The following is a 23,295-nucleotide window of genomic DNA, read 5'->3' as shown; positions in this document are numbered from 1 at the left end:
AAACATTCTATTTTCATGTTGGTCTAAAAGGAAATGAAAATGAAGAAAGGTTTAAGAAAAAATTTCCTTAGTTGCTTTATGCATATAGTATTTGCATAACCTATAGGTTCAATGTCCTGTGAATGTGTATTTATTTATGCAGTTGAAAGACTTACTAATTAGCTGGCATGTAGCTTCTTTCTGTAGCCACTTGTCATATGCTGGTGGGGTTTTATTTGTTTTGGGTTTGCTTTGGGTTATTCACCCTCACCCAGTGATTCCAGACTCCCTCTTGTACCTGTAGATGCTGAGTAGTAAAGTTTATTGATTGTGATCTCATTTGTATGGCTTCTGATTCTGGGGAAAATAGATGTGTGACAGTTAAAAACCACTTTTAGTGGGGTAGTTGATGGCAAATAACAAACATGTTATCACAAGTTTTTCTTATTTGACTGCCAAGTCTCCTAAATCAGAATTCACACCTAGGTTGAGATTAAACTTCTGACATCTTTGCATGGCCTTTGAGTGTCAGTATTAAATGGTTATGCAGGTAGGTGTACTTGAATTTAGTTGGGAAAAGTGGTGGAGGTATTCTTTGTGTTTGGTTTGTTTTGTTGTTTTTTTATTGTTTTGTTTGTTTCTGGGGCTTTTTTTGTGAACTGGTGTAGGAAATGTGCTTTGACTAAACATAGAATTTGACAAATAATCATCCCTCTTTCTGAGCTGTTCATTTTCTAGCAGCTTATTAAAACTGGCATCCAAAATACTAGAAAGAAATGACACAAACATCTCTCTGTGCTTGGACTCAACCTGCCAGCAGCATCCCCTGGAGAGCTGAGAACCGAAAATGAACTCCAGGGTAATTTATCTATTTTGCCAGGTTTAGGTGTCAAGTTTGCTGGAAGCAGTTTAACACACAGTAAATTAAGGTCTGGCTAAAATGCCACGTAGAGATGTAGTAAAAAAAGGCAAATTAAACATATTAAATAGTATTTTCTTATGTTACTGTATATTCTTAAACCTAGTAAAAATTCTACTTAATATAATCTTTATTTCATATGAATCAGATTTATTTACAGTTGGCTTGGGTCCAGTTGAAGGACACTGTGCGTAAGGACTTTCACAAGCTAAGTCTTTGCTTTGGAACTGAAAAGCAGGCCTGAAACAAAAATCCAGATTTTTAAAATGTAGCCACTTCAGAACTAAATGTAATGTCTGTGGACATTACATTTCATACTTGAAACAATCAGGTTGAATGCTTTAGAGTGCTAGTCTAAGATCTCAAGTTTCCTGTATTAGCCCAGCTCTAGTATTCAGATATCTGATTTGCCTGTATTTCAAACCACATTACCTAAGCATTCCTCAGATGTTAATGTAGTAATAGTGCAACATTTCTTTTTCTGTAACTGCAGACAATTCTGGCAGAAAGCAGCTGTGTAAATGATTGGCCTGAGGTCAAAGAGGAAATATGTGACAGAATCAAATCCAGATACCTCAGTTTTGAGTTAGGCTCCTGGAAAAATTATGTTTGGACCTCCTGAAGTTCCATCCAGCCTGAGTTGTCCTCTGATATGGTGTGGAAATCAAATGAATTACATTTCACTCAGGACATATTTGAAATCCTGAATTAGGGATTTCAAAATCAAGGTTAATAAGACTTGGACATGCAGCTCTCCATGGTATTGCTGACTGATTCACCTTTGGTGTGGGATAATGTGTGTGTATTTGGATATGCCCTTCTCTGGTATGACTGGGGAGTTAGACCATTTTGTAGATATGTGCTCCATTTTTGACTTAGAAAATGGTGCTGTTGGTATAAAAGCTGTGTTTAAATGTACCTATCCTTGTCCATGGCAATTTTGATTTCTATGTCACCTTGTACTGCAGCTGAGACTGAAAGCACTGCTGTCTTGCCTTGTATGATGTCCAGCTGCTCCCAGACCCGACTTTGCTGTTGTAGGAAGTGGGTTGAAAAGGCCTTGTAAACCAGCCTGTGAGCATTAATCCATACTGCAGGGGTTGGCCTGGTACAGTCTTTATGAGATTCTGGGTTTCTTGATGGATGCTAAAACTCTGGATTCATTTCTGCATCTCTGTGCACTCGGAGTTTCATCAGTCTCACTTGGACCACCAGTGTCCAAGGAGGATTCAGACCAAACTCAACAAGTGCAGAACTGAGCTGCAGGGAAGTAGAGTGTGAAAAGCACCTGGAGATAGAAGACTGTCACCAGAAGCTGCAAGAGGGATAGAGAAATTTGGGGGTTGTAACTGTGTGGTAGAAAGACTGAAATTATCCTGTCAGGCATGTTGGAGTTGGAGGATAGATGAAAGAGACAGGTGAATTAAGGGAGACTGAATTTGGATGGTGAACCATGGGAGAATCTTGGGAATTGCAAGGCAAAGAGGAAGGCCCTGGGAAGTAGTAAGCAGAGAAAGTGATAAAACAGAGTGAAAAATCAAAATGTAGAGAGACATTTGGTTTTGGTTGGGCAAGAAATTACGGTAAATTAGTTTTAAACTTTGTTCTGCTAATATTTCTGATTAGAACCTTTATAATTGTTTTTTTTTTTTGTGAAGTTACAAAATTTTATTATACGTATTTAGTTTTGTATTTGTTATGCCAATGACATTTTACAGTATAGATGTGGTTATCCACCTAGCAGGGTGAAAATACCATATGAACCTGCAGACAATTCAACTGACATCAGTTCTGTTCTACAGGGAGGCAAGACTTTCAGGCAGTAAAGAGTGGTGTTTTTCTTTATGCTTTGAAGTTGACAGACATTGAAGACATTCTAGTAGAAATTGTAATAACCTTAGAAACTGAGTCAGATTAATTCCTGCTGGGACTCTACTGGTAAATTGAAGTATAGCAGAGCAAACACTTCACATGGAATGCAGGTTACCATGTGTATGTTGTCAGCCAATTTTTTTTTTTTTTCCAACATGAGATTAATGGTTTAATGTTAATAACAGGTACTGCATTAACGATGCTGAGGGTGACATTATCTACCCATAGTGAGGAACAGTGAAAAATGTGCCTTCCTGCAAGCAAGAAGATGATAATTTAGACTTTGCCCGTTCAGTTTCCATACCTGCTTGTTGGAAAATTCTTGGAGATTGCCTAAACCTGATTAATTACTTTTCCCCTGCATATGATGCATTCAGTTGTTTAGTGAGTTGAGGGAAATATGATTGAATCTATTGCTATTCAAAGGTATTTAAACCTTTTAATAGCAAGATGTAAGATACCAATGGTGGGAAAAATTTAAGCTTCTGGAATGAAATTTTTGAATGAAATTTATTCGTAGAAGTTTAAATTGACTGAAATGTGGAGAATAGATTTATTACTGACTTCCCCCATTTACTGTGAATCAGCTTGTGCTTTGAGTTTTGTGAGCTCCTAGACCAAAACTGTCTCTTTGAGAGAGGTAGTTGTTTGGAGCCTCAGGGAGCATATCTGTGCTCTCTTAACTCTACCATCAATACAACCATGACAGTTTACAGCAGCTGAGGCTCTGCCCTACAAATTTAGTACTGGATGTTGCAATGCTATTTCTGGTTTAGTTCTTTGATAAGAACTTTCTCCCTTTACTTTTCATGCCTTTGTAAAGGTTGCATTCTTTACTTGATTGTGTTATGTGTTTTTAAATCCCTCCATAGGATCTTTGACTGCTGTTGCCTAAAATTGTAAGGCTTTTTCTTACCTTCTGTAGGCCTATTGCCAGCCTTTCTCTGTTGCTGCTATCCTTTGTCTGCTTTCCTTTACCTGCACTGACACTTTGAGATGTTTCCAATGTCCATTTACCTTTTCTTGTTATGTTTATGCAGACGCTTCCAGAGCAGAAGGTGCAAGAAACTTATCTGGAATATTATCACTCTCTCCTTTCTTGAATCTCACTTCAGGAGCCATGACTACTGTGGTGCTCTGAGAAACTGGCCAGCCAGGATTGGCTAGACAGAGAAGTCAAAGATAGCATAGTCCTGTGTCAGTGATGTTTTGCCAGCTGAGGGTGGGAGGTCCCTGTAGAGCTATAGTGTTGTCTGTCCTTATTATACGATGCAGTGGTAGTCCCTAAGAGTGCCTAATGAAAATGAACAAGGAAAAGAAGACTGAAAAAAGGCAAAGTGACTTACCCAAAGTCTGCAGAGAAGGTCAGTAGCTCCATTTCCCCGCCACATAATCATAAATTGTAGCCATATTAAGTTCATTGAACCTGGAGCTCAGTGCCACCATCAGCTGATCACTCCTTCCTAATCACCTCATGATTTGACTCCCTTACTGTGCTTATTAAAATGAAAGATGCAACTTTTCACATTAAGTAAAGCATTAGAACTTCCCAGCTAGGTAAAACTGGCAGCTCAATGCTGCACTACAGAGCACTTGTGATTTCTTCATGCCTTCCACATAGAGGGAGAAGAAGTCTTGGAATATGTAGATCTTTTTAGTGGCTCCATAGAAGAGGGTGAGTACATTCCTGGCTGACCCAACTTTGGGCCAACTGCTCTCCACAGAGAATGGTGATAAAAAATTGTGGCTAGGGAGGTTGCAGGTCTCCGTGGTGATGTTTCTACCAGTGGAGAATGCTTTTTGGGACTGCTGTGTGAGAGGAACTGTGTAAATCACCAACACTTTGTTCCCTACCAGGAGTAAAATGAGGACCTCTTGCTGCTTGCAGGCTGAAAAAGGAAAGAAAATAGTCAGCAGTATTTTCTCGTGTGTGAACAAACCTGTGCTTGTGCCTGACTCAAAGCTCTTTGAATTTTTTTTCCATGGAGGGTGAGGGGAGGGTTTATTTAGCCAATTGACTTTTGAGTACAGAATATGTACTTTAGATTTGAAGATAATCAGTTAATCAATTGTGTTTTTCACTACCTTATGTGTTCTCTACTTTATAATTATTTAGTTGTACAGGATTGTTTAGTAATGGCACGTGATGAGAGAGTGCTTACTTGGAAAGACTATCTGGGATCATCTCCAGAACTGCTTTAATCTGTGGATATTTAGGGCAACTAAGTTTAGTAAGTACTACTTAGGTAATTAAATGTTGGAGCTGGGCTGCTTTCTCTGCAAGACAGCAGACTGGTGATGGGAAATTAGTCAACTTAGTTCACTGTTATCTTCTGAACAGCACCAAGCCTGGTCACCCAACTCAGTTTTATTTTTCTATTGTCTTAGGGGGGGTTGACAGTCAAAAGAATATTATATTTCATGTAGTCTAGGAGGCAGCAAAACCTCAGATTACTTAGGTTGCTTACAGCTGGAAACAAGTCACAATACCCATTTTGCACTCTGGACTCTAATTTGCTTTAAAGAAAAAAATGCAGACTGACTAAAGAATTATTAAGTCTCTGCTAAATAACTACTTGTGAAATTCTTTTTATTCAGTGTTTCAACAATTGCTCCTTAGATACAGGTACAAAACCAATTTACATGTGTAAAAAAGATGTTATATTGAAAAGGGATAGTTGACCATATCATATAAGCTTTTCTGGTTCTTAAAAAGTACTATAAAATTTTCTATATAAGTTCAGTGGCTTTTGAAATTTTTCAGATTTGGTGGAGTACATGAAATTATTTGCAGAACCTTTTGGTTTTGTTGAAGAATTTCAAAATGAGATGTTTTCTCCCTCATTCTACCTGTTGCTGGATTGAATACAATACAAATGCCACTAGCATTACTATTATTCTGGTATGAAATTACAGGTGGGATGGGAATAATGATGTGTGTACTCTATGCTTCTTACAAATAAAATGGTAATCTTCACAACTAAAATTCTTCCCTTCCATTCAGTGACCAATTCCAAATATTTTGGTTGTGCTGCATTGCTGACTCCAGGCTGGACTGTGAATTGAGCCCTGCAGTACAGCTCTCAGGAGTCTCTGAAGATACTTCCTGCCAGGGGCTCAGCTCTGTGGGGTAATTCCATCCTCCATAGAGTTTTCAGCTGTGAGAGGCTGCACATCTGATAACCTGTGGAAGAGATGAGAACCTCCTGTATCCAAAGTGTAGAGGGGAAATGGCTGTGTTGGACAATACTGGCTGTGTGCCTGTCTGTGCTCAGACTTGTGACATCTCACTGGGCTCAGACTGCAATAGGGTGGTATGTCCTGATTCTGGAGTGCCTACAGACATCAGCCCAAACTGAGATCTTGAGCATTGTTATAAAAAACTAGATTATCATCTGTTTTGTATAGAAGTCTAACTTCAGTCACTAAGTGGAGAGAGGTTTTTTGTTTGCCTTAATTAGAGGGTTTTTTTGCAACAAAATCTTGCATCTCATTTTGTAAGTAATAGATATTTTGTAAATCTCTATTTTTAATGGCAATTTTATTATAGTAGCTGTAGAATCAGTAGTTCTGTGCAATGACATGAAATGTACAGAGATGCATAATAACCTTTTACACCAGCCTTTACTGCAAGAGATTGAGATCCAATGTTTCGCTGTGATATGGGGACCAGAAAATCCTCAATTCTAGCCGGGCCTGCAGCAGTGAATTTCTGTGGAACTTTACCCTACATTCCTTCACTCCAGAAAAAATACTTTTTTTTTATTCACCAGGGAGCGAAAATATAATTCAACACTAGCGGGGAACCTTGACCTCTATTCCTTCTACAAATATTACCTATTTAGATTGGGCTCTGAACGTGGAAAACATTGTCAAAGTAGTAAGCCTTGTTCTTCTTAGAGAGTGAAGATGATCTTGGATTTCCCAATGGTAGATTTGCCACTACTTAGGTGCCACAACATAAATTCTGATTTAGAATAAGTGTAAATATGATGCAGCTTGTCGGTGCGGCATCTGTTTCTTGCCCTCAGATTATTCAGTTCATTGCTCTGATTATTTCTTTTTTTTCCTCTGCAAAAATACCTTTCCTTCTTTTCTGTCTGTAAAATGGATCTTTTATATGAGAAAAGCTAATGGCTTTCTCATATAAAAATTGCTTGTTTGTAAAGTAATGTAATCAGATTAGGCATTAACAGGAGTAAAAATTCAAAGTTACAGTCATGGTGCTCCCAAAGAATGCATTTATATTCTGCTAGTAAACGTTCTTCACTATTAAGGAAACAATAGTAATCTTTCTCTTCTTTATGCAAATGGTGTAGCATACCCTCTGGTGTCTTGCTATTTCAGTTGCACAGTGACTTTATATACTTAATCTTGAAGAGGCATTTGGATCGTATTATTTAACAGCCATGGGGTAAAAGCCTCTTGCAATTATGAGATTAACAAGAGTTACACTATGTTTTGATTCTTCCTGAAGATTGATACGTGAATACATGTGTGCTTTGACTAGATACACCTTTGACTTCATTTCCTCTCTCTTTTGGTTTTTTCCCCCCTATTTTTCCTTTAGAGAAAATTCTGTTATCTGAAGGATTTTCAAAGAATGTAAAAGGCTTAAATGCCATAGGTGTTCCTTCAGATGCTGCTGTGAGTGCCAGACACCTTTACAGCTGCAAAGTAACAAAATCCAAGAACAGAAATATGGAATTTGGCTTTACTGGCTGTTGAGCTATATAGTGTATGCTTTACAAGAGGATAATTTGGATAATTTAAATTTCTTTAAAACAAACTTGGGAAAGTAGTATACTTTTCCTCCCTTTTGGAAAAACGTTCACTCTCCAATAAATGAAGTTACAAACACATAATTAAAGCTGTGAGAAAAATCCTAGTGTTGTAAGGTATTAATTGCTGGTAAGTTTATGCTAACTGTAAAATAGCTCTGACTTCTTAGCACACCATGCATCACTGTATTTATTAGTTCTTAACTAAAATATTTAACTTGATAATGTTGAATAATTTTATGGGGAAAAATATCTGCTAATTCAGAGGCTTGAAAATAGCACCAGGTTGGCTTTCATAAATCAGCACAAGCTCCTATTTCTTGATGTTGTGTAACTGCTGTTGATGTGATGCTGCAGTTTAAACTTCAGAAAAAGCTGATTAGTGTAAACCTCCCACATAGCACTGAGGACAGGCTGGAGGCAGAGCTGAAGTGAAATGACCCATGCAAATGTGGTCACACTTCAGTATTATGGGAATAGTCCAATCTTGCAAAGTTAATCTGAATGTATGTCTGGGTTTAGATGCTTGTATTTATTTACTTTAGATGTTTGGTTATTTTTTTTGTTCAGTTTATATTTTCTTGATCTACTTTTTGAAAACAAAAGCTGTGGAGTGGAGTGTTGGGGTTGAGGTACTGGCACACACACAGCAGTAGCTGGAGGGACCACTTCTGCTTCAGGACAAAGCTGTCTGGAACTGGAAGTTTGTTGCAACACTCCATACTGCACTGCGTTCACTTTGGTTTGAAGGGCAGATTTTTAAGTAAGGTGGATCTAATTCATGATTTCACTTGGCTCACTTCAGGCAATATTCAGATTTAGTACAGCATTTATGCAGAACTTTAACACTGAACATGTAGTTGACCTGAAGTTGTCGATCTTGTGAACCTTTCCAATACTTTGAGTATCCATTGGGATCATTCATGTTTCAGACAAAACAGGGCCTTAGACTCAGGCAGAAATTGAAGGTTTTGAGTTTGTTGGGGTTTTTCTTCTTTAGAGGAATATTTTGGTGTTGTGCTCTACCTAAGCTGTTGTTCATGTCAGTAGGACCCCTACAAACACAGCAAATTCAGCACTGGGCTGCCTTATCCAGGGTAAAAGTTAGGGTCTTGCTATTATTGTCTGTGAATATTACCTGCACTCAGGTTCTCTGATTTCATGAGGGATGATATGCTCTTAAGAGGCACTGCTACTCAAAATGGGGAATGGATATTGTGTATGTCTTTTGTCTATTATATTTACATGGTCTGTAAATCTAGTGTGTGAGCTGACCATCTAATGACCTTTAAAAATGCAGCCTTTGGAGAGATGAAGAGGGATTTGTTAGTTGGCAGATTTGTGCTAGCAGGCTTCAGGTTATTTACGGAAGTCTGGAATTTTGTGCTCTTGGATTTAAAGAATACTGTGTAATTCAGATCAAAGGCAAAGTATTAAAATCTTAATTCCACTGGGAGAAATATCCTTTATTTTGGCATTCTCAGACATTATTCTCGATTCATGTTAGTAATGTGCCTTATAAAGAGAAAAAATTTAAAGTTTTCTCATAATTTTCTGTGAAATAATTTTTCTTTCACAATAGGACTACATAGCAGTCTGTGAAGGTTATTCAGAATTTTAGATAGTGAAGCTGCTCTGATATTAAGTCAGACAAAATCATAATTACTGACAGGTGTTTATATTTCCTCCATTAATTATATAGAGAAAACATTGACATGCTCAATTTCATTGTTAAATACTGCAATAGCCCTGTGTCATCAAAACTGTTAGTGTATAGATAAGGAGGAAGGAAGAGAACCAAGGGAAAGGACATTTCAAAACTATTACAGTTGCTGTTCTAGAAGGGTGTTTAAATCTGTACAGATGGAAGATGCTAGATTTCATTTCTGTGGACTTTTACAACCAACTTAAGATTCATGGGTTATGCATCTGAAAAGATCACAGTGAAACTAATTTGTCTGGTGGAAAGCTAAGTAACCATTGCTAGAAGTGTTTCCTTCTCAGATGATGAAAACTGATCTCACTGTGCTGTCTAGTGCTCAGAAGTACCTTGAATCTTGTTGGATGACTTTGGGTGGTAAAACAGAAACTGTAAATCTCTGTGTTTGAGGCTGTTTGTTGTCCTTGGCCTGTGGAAAAGTGCCAGATGATGTTAGAAAGCGTTCTATGTGGTCTGAAAGCGCTGTGTCATCCTTAAAGTTTAATTTCTTTACCTATTTCTGTGCATCCAAAACTATGGGATAGATACTGGCAGTGTAATAAAGCAAAATGTTCTTGTAGTGTGAGTTGTACCCCTGTCCATAGAAATTGTATCTCTGACAGTGAAATAACGGGGTATATTACTGAAAACTAATAGATTCCATTCTCATAAAAGTAAGTAAGAAAAATTCCCTTGAACAGGAAAGGGAAATGGGATGTAGAGTGGGATTTTAAGGACCTCAATACTTAGGTATTGACAGATTCTCTGTGAAGTCTTTGGAGTAAATGTGCTCAATTCTCTGGGTTTCAGCTGGAGTTAGATGTCTTTGGCAATCTCACCAAGTGCATCCTTAGGTATCTGGATATCTTGGCACTTCAGCAGTAGGTGAAAAGTTAAAAAAAAAAAAGTTCTGCTGTGTTTTAGAAGAACTGTATTTTCTTTCTGAAATGATGTAGGCCTCCAAACCTGAATTATACCTGCAGTGTGTTCACTAAAGTTGGTGAGGACTTTTGAACACAAAAGGAGATTTTGGCAAGGGGATGAGTTGTCCTCACTATAGAATCTTTCACAGTAGACACAAGGAACAGGTGAGGGACGGTAAAGCAGCAGAGAGCAAAATTCTCTGACGGTATAAAATGTTTGTGTTCAAAAGTTAGCATTTCTTGTGGGACAGGCTGGGAACGGTGGAGCTGTTTTGCCTTGCTAGTGACACTTTCTCACTCATTTTGGACAGACTTATTAGTAAATGTGCAAAGATGCAAAAGTGTTCTGCTGTATGAATCAACTTCAGGACTGTAGTTGACATAGTTACAGTCTGTATCTTTTGGGTTTTTTTAGGAGAGGTGATACTTCTTGAGCAAAAGTGTTCTGCTGTATGAATCAACTTCAGGACTGTAGTTGACATAGTTACAGTCTGTATCTTTTGGGTTTTTTTAGGAGAGGTGATACTTCTTGAGTTAGTGACCAGTGAGGTGTGAGAGAACTAGTCTGGAAGCAGAAGGATTTAAATTTAACTTTTTAAATTAAAATAGCCATAGTGGCTTGTGCTGAATTCAGTCTTCCTGAGGTGTGTAAGGAGTGCTTTGAATACACCTAACTGATGTAGTCTCTCTGGAGGCTTTGGAAGGTTTCAGTGCTGTTTCACCTTGCTGCTGGAGTGTAGTGCTGCTCAGGTGGAACGCAGTTGTCTCTTTCCCCACACGAAGGTAGCAGCTCTGTGCAGCTGAAAGTGCCTAGGGAACCTGCAAGATAAATAGAGAGGTGCTGTATTTGTGCTTCCTCCAGGGACAGGTATCTGCTAATGCAAACTTTCTGGATCATTTCTTTATTTACTCAACTTCTGTATTAATCCTGGTTTAGCCCAAAATTTGGTTGTACTTATCTAATTCTCTATGTTTCAGGCCTCATTTGTGGACTTTGACTAAAAGTCTCACAAATGCACAATGAAGTTTCATGCTTTAGACATGAAAATTTCCTACAGTAATGGAACCTGCAGAATACTACGACAGAAAGTCATAACCACAGAAGGCTTGATACTAGGCAGTTATGTTATACCCAAGATCACTTAAATTGTTTGTCAAATAGAACATTGCATTTGAAATAACTCCTCCCTGAAAATACTTAATGACTAAAGTACAGACCTTTCAAATTACATACCACATCTTATGCTATAGTTATCTTAGCTGCAAATTTTAAATAATATTCCTGTGTTCAGAAATAGTGATGACAGTGTTGTTGAATTTTTTCTTTACCTGTTTAATATTTGGCTCTCTAGACAGTAGTGAACATTTCCCATTAAAAATTTGGTACCATGTAGTGCATATTATGTTGGTTGTTTATGGTAAGAGTAGCTTGCAAGTAACATTAACTGTTTAAAATTGAGACTGATGGTCATGTAAACCACCATACATATCCACTGAGGATAACTCAGTGGAGACAAGTATCCCATAATTCTTGTACACTGATAGATGAATTGGGAGTCTTACTTTTCTGTTCTAAAACAAGCGTCCTTTGTGTGTTATGTGTTATGTGAATGAAATTCAATCTTCATAGACACAGTTCTAAGTACATTTTGGTAATGGTCGAGCTAAGATGGTAGAAAGAAATGTGACCAACTTGTTTCCTAATTTGCTGTTGCGTTGTATTCCTTTACATTTTGTCCATGACTTTTCATTTTGCTTTGACTTATCTTAGGTTTTTGTGAGTTGCTGTCTTCAAGAGACTCTTCTATGTTTTTAGAGGAATTTGTGTATATGTGACTTTGAAGGATGTTTTGCTGTCTCATTTGTTGCTGCAGCAATCACTAGTCTGTCTCATAAGAGGAAGTGACAAGAGATGTGTCGTATACCTGGATATTTCCTTTATTAATTTCTTATTGATTACATATATATATATGTATATAGATAGTAGAGGGAGGAAGTTTAGGAAGAATTAGTATATTGTGCGTACTGTCACCATCTGCATATGGAAAATGTGATTTAAAAATGGCAGCTGATGCTTTCTGCCAGGATTTGGATCTCATATTGGACACTAGAAATATTTTAGGACTCTTGTTCTCTCCTTGCTCTTCCAGAGTGGCAATTCATCTTCTAAGCATTCTTAATATAGAGTGCTCCAAATCAACTTTTCTCACCAAGCAGGCATTGCTTACTCTCTCCTCAAATGCCGCTTGTCACCAAATCTGTCACGCAGGTTCCTTTAGTCAGGCAGCCCAGCCACCAGTGCTGCTGCTCACTGCCCCAGGCTGCAGCTCAGTTCTCGTCACTTGTGATTGAAACCTGCAGTGAAAGACTCAGTTCTTCAGAAGGCCGAGTCTACAGAAGCTGAGACTGTGCCTTAGACACTGTACTATCCATCATCTTACTGGTTATCCTATAACCAGTGTACCTTTGAGTGGTTTTTATAGTGATCTCTTGTTCTTCTGAGCATGTACATATGATCTGTCAATAGCAGCATTATGTATCTTATTCATACTATATGTTTTTGAATTATGTATTTAAATAGTTACCAGTCATATTCTCATTGTACATTATCACTAGCTCCTGTGTGGACTGCAGGCTTTCTGCATGCTTCATTATTTACTGGTTTCACTTGCAAAGTATTTTTCAGCTGAGTAGGTAGTAATTAGATGTCATAATTTTTAGGCACACGTAGTAATGCTTCTTCCATCCAAAGAAGGTGAACTGTAATAAACTTGGGGAACTTAATTTAGTGTGGATCTCTTTAACTAGAGGAGTTGAGAGAGTGTTTTTATGGGAAATCTAAGGAAATTAGTCCATCACAAGAAATTGATGTGGTGCCATTTGTGCCTCTCTCCCTCTACACTTACAGCTCCCTGCTCATGGTCAGTTATTTATCTTATCCCTTTTGGGGCAATGTCCCTCACCTTCCAGACCCATGTATCAATACTGGCATGGTTCTGTCTGTTCAGTAGTATGGATGTTCTGATGGAGTATATTTGACTAGAAAACAAATATTAATGTGGGGTTTTTTTAATGTAAGTGTATGTGTTTGTTGAACATAAAAGCTGAAATACTTAGTTTCCTTTCTTTATAGTTTTTATAGTCCTACCATGTTCTCTGTTCTCTCCTCTGTGAAAAACAAGTCCATCTCCTCTCAGTCAGATGGGTGCACTGTAGCACAGGAAGTAGAAATTCATCTGAGCAGCCAAACTAATAAAAAGGAAACATACAGTACCTGAGTAGACACACTCAAGAGCAGTGCTTATAGCCACGTTCCTCTGCTATAGGAGAGCATTTCCATTATGTCCTCTTACCTTTGGAACAGCAACACAGCCTGCCCTTTTCAGACACTCAGTGGTCAGCATTACTGCTATGATTTTGGACACTTGTATGTAAATTGTATGCCTTGAAGCTCTTGTTAAATATGGATTTCTTAGGGAAAGAACTCAGTATTTTGAACTCTGAGAGAAAAGATTGCAAGAGGAAGGCATATTGCTTCACCCCTACAAATTGATGGGCCCTGACAATATCTGCCTGAGGATGTTAAGGGAACTAGCCGATGTCATTGTGAGGCCACTCTCCATAATCTTTGAGAAGTTGTGGAGATGAGGGGACATCCCAGAAAACTGGAAGAAGGCAAAGGTCACCCCCATCTACAAGAAGGGCTTAAAAGAGGATCCAGGAAATTGTAGACACATCAGTCTTTCTTCAGTTCTCGGGAAAATTGTGGAATGAATCCTCCTGGAGGCTGTCAAGTCACATGAAGCACAAAACTGGGAAAAGTCAACATGGATTGTCAAGGGCAAATTGTGCTTGACAAACTCTATCATCTTCCATGACAACGTAGTAACCTGCTTGGCTGATGTGGGGCTCGTGGCAGGCATTGTCTACCTGGATTTCTCCAAGGCTCTCCCTGTGGTTTTCCACTGCCTCCGCCTAGAGAAGCTGGTGTCTTGGGCTCTAGAGAAGGGCTCCATGTGGTGGGTGGGGAACTGGCTGGCAGGCAGCAGCAGGGTTGGGATAAGTAGCTTCTTTTCAAACCAGCAGCCTGTCCCAAGTGAGGTCCTCCTGGAATATTGGGGACAACACTTTAGTATCTTCATAAGTGATCTGGAAGATGGGATCAAGTGCACCCTGGTAAAGATGGCTGATGATATCAACAATGGGGAAGCGGATACATGAGAAAGGAGAGCCACCCTGCAGGATGACTTGGATAGGTTGGAAGCGTGGGCTAACAAGAGCCGTAGGAAGCTCTACAAGGACAAGTGTTAGGTTTTTGCACCTGAGAAAACATTTTCCAGGAGTGCAGCACAGGTTGGGATCTAACCAACTGGCAAGCAGCTCTGTGGAATGGCACCTGGGGATCCTGGTGAAAAAGCTCTGTATGAGTGAACAGTGCACTGCTGTGGAAAAGTAAAGACAACAGGATGCTGGTTTTCATCAACAAGGGCATCAGCAACACAGATAAAGATGTCACTGTCCCACTCTACTCAGCAATTATCAGGTAACACCTGGAATAGTTTGTTCAGTTTTGATCTCAGCTATAAAAAAAAAACTATGCACAGGCTGCAAAGGGTTGAGAAAAAGGCCACAAAGGTGATCCAGGGACTGGGAAGCTGGCCATATGAGAAAAGGAGCAGAGGACTGAGTTGGTTCAGCCTTGAGAAAAGAAGACTTAGGGAAGACCTTATCACCAGTATTTAAAGGGTGGCTGGAAAGATGATGGAGACTCACTTTTTACAAGGAGTCATGTGGAAAAGATGAGAGTAATGAGTAAAGGTTACCCCTGAGGAGATGCAAATTGGATGCAAGAGGAATATATTTCACATTGAGAACAATCAGCCACTGGAATCTTCCAGTTGTGTTTTGTCACGTGAACATTTTGTTAGTGTTTGCAGTGTTTGGATCTGCTCGTGGGTAATAGATGTCATTCCAGGTGGATACAAATAAAGCCTGTGTAGTACACTGCATCCTACTCTGGTTTTGTTTATTCTAGATATTAAAGCAAAATTGTCCATAAATAAAATGTTTAGAAGGTGGTATTTTTTTCACAAATATGTATTTTCCTGTCTTCATGTTCTTCTAAGCAGGCAGGCTTAGTAACCATAAGTCCAACAGTACAAGCTTTCAAGTGATGAATTACTATTAGTGTGTTTTTGCAATCTCATTAAATAATCTAAAAGAGCTTAATTATATAAATCTACATCTGTGGATGTTTCAAGGAAATATTTCAAAATTGTCTGCCAGCTTGATTTCATGCAATAGATAATTCAATTATGGCCCTAATTCAGGAGAGCATTTAAGCATGTTGTTAACAGGGTCTGCTGAAGGTAGAAGATTTAAGTGCTCTAAACAGAGGCCTTGGATAAAATTTAGTTTATATTCGAAGTGCTGTTACTGTGGGAGAGGGATGCTCTTTCTCAAACCAATGAAAGGTGAATCAGTACCCTTGAAAAGAAAGATGTTTCTTCTTAAACAAGCAGTCTATCTTGTGGATATTAGACATTTCATGCATACATTGAATTATGCTCAAGATTAGCATAGAGCAGTGCTTTTAATCTTAAGGAGTGAACATCATGTCATCACTTCATTTCTTCTGTTCTGAGTTTACAGCCAAAGCTGGATGTTTCTTCTTGCATGAACTATTGTTTTCATTCCAGCTATTCCCCCCAGGTCCCCTGGTTAAGTCCTTCTATAGAACATGTAGCATCTGCAGAACTGGTCAGCAGACAATAAATCAAACATTTGGAGCTTGCAGAAAGAAAAAAAAACGTTGGAAGAATTTGTACCTTATCCTTTTTGGGATCACCCCATCAGTATTTTTGTTTTTCTCGGTTATCTTTCTATTAAGAAAAAGTATTAAATAAGTATTTGTCAGAAAATTGAGTAATCTGTGAACACATGCTAAAATAGAAGAAATTGGGGAGTACATTTTGATCAAAACCCCATTGTAATTGTGAACCATTTTCCAAATGTCTCTTGAAACAGTGTACCTACTGTACTGCAAGCAAGATAATGCCTGCTGTTTGTTACTACTACAGATTATTAGATGTGCTGTCTTAGATTGTTAAAGCACTTAGGTGAAATTTTGTTCTCAACATAATATTTTCCAGCTTATAAAGGGGGTATTTTGATTCTGTTCATATTGTGCTTTCTGGTCATATATGCAGCAGAAGTGCTGGTAGTGAAAGAAAATGGAGTTCCCAATTACTGAAATGCACATTAATTGCATACACGTGCATGGATGTCACACATCCATTTCACAGTTACACCCCACACATGAGATAAGACAGAACTGAATGGGAGAAGAAAATCCATCTAACCTCATAAAAGAAGATATGGAGATCTCTAGCAAAGCCTACTTTTATTTTTATAGCATTTGTGTGTGTATGGGTGAGTAAGGGCATTGATACAGCTTCCCATATGCCAGTACAGGCAATCTGTCAGAACCTGGCCTTAGGCAAGAGTAGTACACTTAGGCTGCTGCTTCTGGAGCATTGCAGCATGGTAGGAATTGTCTGGAAGCAGGTGAAATCTTAAAGCTCCTTCTGCAAGATGCTGGCTGTAGTGATAAAACTGACTGAAGAAGTCCTAACTTTGACCTCTTGTTTATGACTAGTTACTCCCATTTACTTTTACCTTTGCTGTGCTGTAAGGCAGCTGAGGTAAAGTTCTAGGTAAAGAGCTATCCTTATTTGAAGGTATCTCAAAATAGAGGTCATGCACAGCTTGGATGGTAGGGAGAAAAAAGGAAAAAATGGAGTGACAGGGCACATGCAAGACAGGAACTTCTTCCTCCAGCTTTGACACCACCTGAAATGTGATGGGGTTTTTTAATTGCATGTGGATTTACATCAGTAGCGCAGCACCACCTAGGAAGGCTAATCTACTCTCCATTCAGCCAGGGTTTGATTATTTTTTTCATGCCTCAAACCTTAGGACAATGGTGGTACTGCTGTTGTGGTTTTAAGATGAAACTCACTTTGTAACTAAGGAACATTACAGATTTATTTTGTTGTCCTGTTACTAGCTTTACCACTGTTGGCCATGCTGTGGCTCTCACTCTTTGGTTGTATGTAGTAATGGAGGTATTTGCATAAAATAAACATTTTGTTTAAAGAAACAGCTTGGTCTTTTTTGTTAGTAGAATGCTGGTACTGCAATGATAAGAAGTATCTGCTGGTCTACTTGATACGCGTTCTCTCTGCAATTAGAAGTATTTTTAATCTCTAGAATAACCTGGACTTCAGTGCTGCATATATGCTCAACACTCTAAACTCTTTTAAATCTATGGGTATCTAGTTTAGATGTTCTGCTAGCTCTTCAAGTTTATATATTTCTCACTCTGGCCCATAAGTACTTCTCAGTGTGGTCTCTTTACAGTAGTGCCTATTTCTCACAGAACTCTCTGGAATTACTTGAAGAGAATTCCTGTACATCCAGCCATCTAGCTGAAGAGACTGGGAAGAGTGTCTGTGCATGAGGAATGAAGAGCAGGATCTCTGCACCTATTGCCCTTTTAAGAGCATATACTAAAGGGCCTTCTCACAACATGTAAATGACATTTTTGCTTGTTTTGAAGTACTGTTAATTCATGTTTTTTTCTAAAGTTATTTGTTACGGCTGTCATCCTTAGGGATCCCTCAGGTGTCTGTCATTGGTATTCTTTTTTCTCTTCACTGCAATTTATGGCAGTGACTCTCATATCTTTCTTTTTGAGTTGATTATTGACTGTCATCAAAATGAAGCTGCTCCTAAGTTATCTCTTCTCCAACAGTGTTGGAAACTTTGCTTTTGCTCACTAAGGCTGTCACCTTTGGTGAGACATCAGGAGGGAGACAGCTTATTGCTTCATCTCACATGGCTTGCAGCCAAACACGTCTTCTAAATTATTATTATTAGGTAACAATAAGAAGCGGGGCATGGGGAAGGTAAGCATACCAGTAAGTGTGTTTGGAAGGCACATTTTTCAGTGAATCTGTGGTTCTTCTTCTCCCTCCCCACCCCCCAAGTCTTTTTCATATCCTACTAATGCATTTACAAGTAATGAGTTGCTGAATCTGACCATTTCCATGTTATTGCCAAATTTTATCCTTTTTTTTGTTCCCAAGATTCATTCCTCCTCTACTCCTTCTGGGCTTGTTACCATTCATGCTTGCAATTTCAGCACTGTTCTCAGCACATATTTTCAGATACAGAAAACAGCTAAAACATGTAAACACAGCAGTCACCTGTTACATGGGCATGTTTTTGATCCATATGCATACTAGTAATTGGATAGTAATTAGCTACTATTAGCTAATTCATATTCATTTTTTCTCTTGACGTTGAAATCCTCACTCCTGAAATATTCTTGTTCTCAATATATAAAGTTTGTTAATGATATACAATATAGCCTACATTTTCCTTATTAAAATTATTTATATGCTTGATGGCAGAATTTGACATTTTATTAAAAAGAGCATCTTTTAAAATCTGCCATTATCACACCAGCCTGAGATGACTCTGATTGTACAAGTTTTTTGGATCCAGCTATTTTGTTCATTTTTTACAATATGGATTCAGTGCAGTATAAACTTTTGCAGTTGTGACACCTGAATGGTGCATCTGGCATTCAGCATCTCAGACAGGGCTCACATGGCAGCAGCAGCAGCACTCCCTGACAGGGGAAGCTGCAAGCCATGGACTCTTTCCAGTCCTAGTCACTGCACCCATTTCACTGTGATTACTCTCCTTATCTGAACTGCAAATCAGAAGCAGTTGTCCAGCTGAGGATTTGAGGGTGTTCTGTAAAGATGTGTGGGATGCTGCTTTCACTGAACAGGTGTTTCTCTGTGTAGAGTGTATGGGCATATGAACCTGGCAATTTCCCTTCTGAAATAGCAAAGAAGAATGCAGATAAAATTATCTGCTTCAAGTATATAAGACCTAGGTAACTGTTATCTTGCCTAAAAAACAAGTGAATTAATTTGCTGCATTTGGTAATTGGTTTATGTTTGTGCAGTGATGTTTAAGCATGGGTCTAGAACTAAGTTATTCTAGTGTAATAAGATTTTATGGCACTAAAATGCAATACTGTTTGTGCCTATAGCATGCAGATATACTACATTGGCCTCCAAGAGCAGGAATAGAACTTGCTTTTTACAATTATTTATGGAGGCAAGCTTGTGTCTGTTTCTGTGACTCAGGAGTACAAGAACACCCATACCTGACCAAAATAGCTCAATATCTCTTTTTTTTCTTTTTTCCAGAACTGAATGCCTGAATGAGCATATGCTTATAAGAAATTTGAAATAATTTATTTAATAGTTTGGTGAAAATCCTGCAGTTTTATATCTCACCATGTCTTAAGCAGTAATGATGCAGAACTATACCCTGGGATATGAGATCCTGACTTGATAGAAATGAGTGTAACTGTCCTGAAGTCTTTGAAAAACTGGCTCTTTCATCTGCCAGGAAATGGAAATTACCATCAAGTCTATGATAATTTCACAGTAAAAAGCAAATGAATGATTTAACAATGAGCATAATCCAGCTTCATAATAGATTACTTAGCAATGTAATGTACTGTCTTTAAATCCCCAGTGGATTAATAAAAAAATGATTTTGGGGGTTTTCTTGGCATAGCCTATCCTGCTGTAGGCTAAATTGAGGATTAGGATACTTGATTAAAAAGGTCCTTTCTGGCTCCAAAATGTGCAGGTCTCTGAAAAGTAATTGGTAAAGAGACAAAAAAAAAAAAAAAAGCATTTGCTGTGATAGAAACTTACACTAGCATATCACCTCACTGATTTTTGCATGTGTTTGATAAGTTGATATAAAATGCATTAAAAGTTGATATAAATACAATAAAACTAAATTTAACTGAAGAAATGGGCACTCTGCCTCTTCCTTTTTGAAGACTGTGGGTCTTCAGATTCTTGGACATGTGACTACAGTTGAGATTTTTAGTTTTTTTAAAAAAAGACTTCAGCCTTTCTGAAGCAGGACTGCCCACAAATGAAGCATGTAATTCTTATATGAAATTAAATGGATTGCTTTCTCCTTTCTAACATGAAAAGTAGTGATGGCTAAGCTGGAAGACATTTTTCCAAGATCCCTGTGTGCTAAGAGTGACCAAGGTGTTTCATAGAGATGACTTTAAATCAGCAGGCAAAACATTATACCACAGCAAGCTGAACACCTTCTATGCAGTTCCCAAGAACCATGAAACTTCTATAAACCTATTTCACACATACTTGATGTTTTTAGATTAATGTTTGTATTCTATTGATAGATAAGTAGAATGGAGTTTGTAATTTTAACCACTTTTCAGGCAGTTTGTACTATTATTGGTAAAAAAGCATTCTTGGGTTATTTTTATGGTAATTTTGATTGATAAACTGGAAGTTTAGATTTAGAAAATTTATACTATGGTTGGGATAATGATATACATTGGTACAAGTCCAAAAGCACTTAATCTTTCATTTTCTCTTTTTCCTTTGTTTGCTTTGTATAGCAAAAGAGAAATTAAAAATTTCCAAGGCAAATTGCATCTTACAGAGGAGGTGAAAGGTTCTTGTCAGGCTACTTTATCAAAAGCATAGACGTAATTGTTTTTTCAGTATACTGACAAGGATTTACAGATACTTTGCTCACTTCATTTTCTTGCAGAGGGAGTAGTTTCTTTGAAAATTATTTTCAAAATTGCTTGATATTCTTTTACCTAATTTAATTGCTGGCTGTTGATGATGTTCTGGCAACACATACTTTCTACCTCAAAGAAAGGAAGCTGAGAAAGTAAGAATAGACTGGTCCCAAGGGAAACTTTAATGAGTTAAATAGCTATAAAATTAGACATGAAGGGGGTAAGTAAACAGCAGAATGAATTTTGAATTGCCACTTGAGCATAGTGTGTATTTGTGACTAACATTCATGATTTTTCTTTCTTTGAAACATGCTCCTCTGTATTTCAGAAAAACGTGGCAGGTGGTGTTTTTTGAGTAACAGAACTACAAAATGAAAACTGTTCTAAAGGAAATTTACTGGTACCTTTAGACTGTTTCAGCTTGAGTGACAGTGTTTATGCTCAGTCTGTTTTTAGGGGGTCATCTTATAGGACAGTGGGTGATGCATGTGCACAAGATTTTTGCATGCAGACTCAGAACCTATGGAAGGGTTTTACCTTAGGTGACTTTTGAAGGCATTGCAATTACAGAAGAATGGATTTAAAAATTGCCTAAAGTGCATGGCAGAATTTGAGAGGCAATTAGAAACTTAGCAAGCTTCTGGTTTTAAAGAAAGGCCTGTCTGCAAGTTGCTTGGTCAAGCTTTTGACAATGACAGCAAGCTGTTGATAGTATTACTGTTGAGTGTTCTAGAAAGCAGCTGTGTCCATCCTTCAGTGTTAGTTTCTTTTGTTTGTATCTCTAGTGAAATATACCAGCTTATTCATGGAAGTTGTATTTGTTGTCAAGAATGCTTTTCCCTTTGCAGAATGGAGGACAGTGGATTACCATGTACAGGAAAATCCAGTTTACAGAACATTTAGACACCAAGGTTTGGCAAGAATAAATAAGATTTGTGTTCTGTACTAAATTTTGGCACTTTTGTTTGACTAGACAGATGCCAGCTTGCTCTGTGCCTAGCCAGAGATGCACCTCCCAACCAGTAGCCTTGGACAAAAAATAAACATAAGCACTCAAATATGTGCAGGACAAAGAGAACTGATGTAGCTGAGCACACCAACTCACTTCCATCTTTGACAAGAGACTGGTCTAGTTAATGGAATAATAGCTTTTGGGACAGGTTTTCTGCTAAGCTATAGCAGTTCACATTCTATTTAATTTCATGCACTTTGTCATTTATGACAACAGAAGACATAAATAAGGCCCTTTGCTTTTTGGATTATGTGTGTCATACAGTAACTTTTCTTTTTTAGCAGAGAAAGCTAAGGGGAAATGGAATACTTTATAAAGCAATGCATTGGGTACCAAATACTTAAGACATTGTAGTGTGTTCCTGACCTTCTTTGCCAAGGCTGTCTATCCTAATACTGATAGAATAACTAAAGTATTAATTTATCTTTTATGACTTGCCAAGCAGCTAAGCATGTAAACAGGTAAGCACAATGCAATTAAGTGTGCTGTGTAATCCTCTGTGTAATCTCAGCAGAATGCCCCTCCATCACCTGATAGAAAGATCTTCTCTCACAGGATTTGAGGGGTCATGCTGCTTTGTATCTTGATCTTTGCTAATCCACCTTACATTTTCACATTGAGATTTCACATTTTTCTGCTTGCAACACTTAATCAAGTTATATTTCTAAGAAGATAGTGGCATGTTGTCTTGCATGCTTGACAGTCACCATGAAGCGGGAAGTCATGGAGTTTATGAGCAGCTTATTTGTTAATTAAAACTGAACTATCAGTCTTGTGACTGGAATTTTATTTGCTACTTCTACATGAAATACTGCTCAGAAATCTGATTAGATATGAATTATGTCTTCCAGAACAAGTGATAAACAGAATTAAAAGCACAAAATGTATGTTACAGTGACGTATTCTGTGCTGGTTGACATGTAAATTTAATTACCTGGTAGGTTTTGTCTGCTTAAAATCTGTATCCATGGCAATCCACACCAGGTGGTGCTGTAATACATAAGCTTTGCAGTTCTTATTCCTAGCGAGTTAATGCTTCCTTTGGAAGATAAACTGGATATTGGCACTTTATTTTTTATTCCAGTTTCTCTCAAAAGAGAATGGTAGAAGTAGTAAGGGACGAATCTTGAACCTTGATTTTTGTATCAGAGATTCTGGTTCTTTATGTACAATACTGGGAGCTGAACTCTTCGACTGTCAGTAGGGCAGCTTCTTAGCTGGAGATATTTATTCTGTTTTACATGACATTTTCAATTGTATTCTGAGATAATTGGCATGTTACAATTGCTACTTGAAAACTTTCAAAGTATGGTCTTAATGGAATTTTTTGTTAGATCCACAGTGTTGTGTCCTGCATTATAGTGCACATGTAAATTAGGATTTTAGTTATTTTGCCTCTAATATCATGGAATCTGAACTTCCCAGATGAAATTTAAACAATTGA

At 38.0% G+C, this 23,295-nt stretch overlaps 1 protein-coding gene across 4 annotated transcripts in view; it reads left to right on the top strand.

Annotated features, from left to right (window-relative positions):
- SLC24A4 (solute carrier family 24 member 4) overlaps nucleotides 1-23,295 on the top strand; it is an 84,651-nt gene that overhangs the window by 8,917 nt on the left and 52,439 nt on the right. Inside the window, exons 1-2 of one of the 4 annotated variants that reach the window (XM_068192583.1) lie at nucleotides 17,099-17,118; nucleotides 17,243-17,300. The exons of the other annotated variants lie outside the window; for them this stretch is intronic. The gene's annotated coding sequence lies outside the window, so the exon portion shown is untranslated. Of the gene's footprint in view, nucleotides 1-17,098; nucleotides 17,119-17,242; nucleotides 17,301-23,295 lie in introns of those variants that run through there. 4 annotated transcript variants of the gene reach the window in all.

The sequence above is a fragment of the Anomalospiza imberbis genome, chromosome 6, assembly GCF_031753505.1.
Source record: "Anomalospiza imberbis isolate Cuckoo-Finch-1a 21T00152 chromosome 6, ASM3175350v1, whole genome shotgun sequence".
Lineage (NCBI taxonomy): Eukaryota > Metazoa > Chordata > Aves > Passeriformes > Viduidae > Anomalospiza > Anomalospiza imberbis.
This window is presented reverse-complemented; position numbering and strand designations above follow the sequence as displayed.